We start from the raw sequence: 838 nt of genomic DNA, 5'->3' as shown, positions 1-838 counted from the left end.
TAGACTTTGGAGTATGGCTGTGGGGATTTGTGTTCATTCGACCACAGGAGCATTAGTGAGATCAGGCATTGATTTTGGGCGAGGAGGCCTGGGGTGCAGCTGACGTTCCAGTTCATATCAAAAGCACTGCAGTTCCCAGAATTCACCATGACCCTGATCAAACTGGTTACTGACATGAAGGAGAAAAGTTTTAAAGCAGATTATTTTGGAAATGAGCACCATGGTGGTAAGAAAAATACAGTTGGTGACATGAGGAAGCAGGAAGCAAGGCTGGAGCTGATTTCTTTCTAGCCCAGACTGTAGATTCATGCTGCCAATCAATGACGGTCATGTCAGGTCACACGCCCTTTAGATTTGGTCTCCATTTGCGTTGATGTTTTCCAGCTTCTTCCTCATATATTGTCTCAGGGAGTTTTTCCTCGTCATTGTCTTCTCAGAATTGCTCATTAATGGTCTACATCCGAATTTCTGTGTCTCTTTGTTAAAAGCGCCACAGAAAATGAATTCCCTTGATTAACCCGTCTACCTTTGAGGTTAAGGAGTTCCACCATCTCCCCCTGCTGTGATGTGTCCATGCACTAGAATGCACACAGCTCATGTGTTTAAAAGGGAAGCAGAGCAAATAAGTATTTGTAATTATCAAGATATATGTATATATTGTCTACAAAGTTCATTTCTCAATTTAATTTACCTTCATGGATTCATTTGTTAAAAGAAAGTCTTTGCCCCCTGCTGAAAGACTAATTAGATTTGCTGCGTTAATGGTTACAGATTTGGTCAGACAGTTGGTATCTCACAAACACCTGATGAATAGCAGTGTTTATTAAAACAAGCACCA

Source organism: Neoarius graeffei, chromosome 13, assembly GCF_027579695.1.
Source record: "Neoarius graeffei isolate fNeoGra1 chromosome 13, fNeoGra1.pri, whole genome shotgun sequence".
In the NCBI taxonomy this organism is placed as follows: Eukaryota; Metazoa; Chordata; class Actinopteri; order Siluriformes; family Ariidae; genus Neoarius; species Neoarius graeffei.
This window is presented reverse-complemented; position numbering follows the sequence as displayed.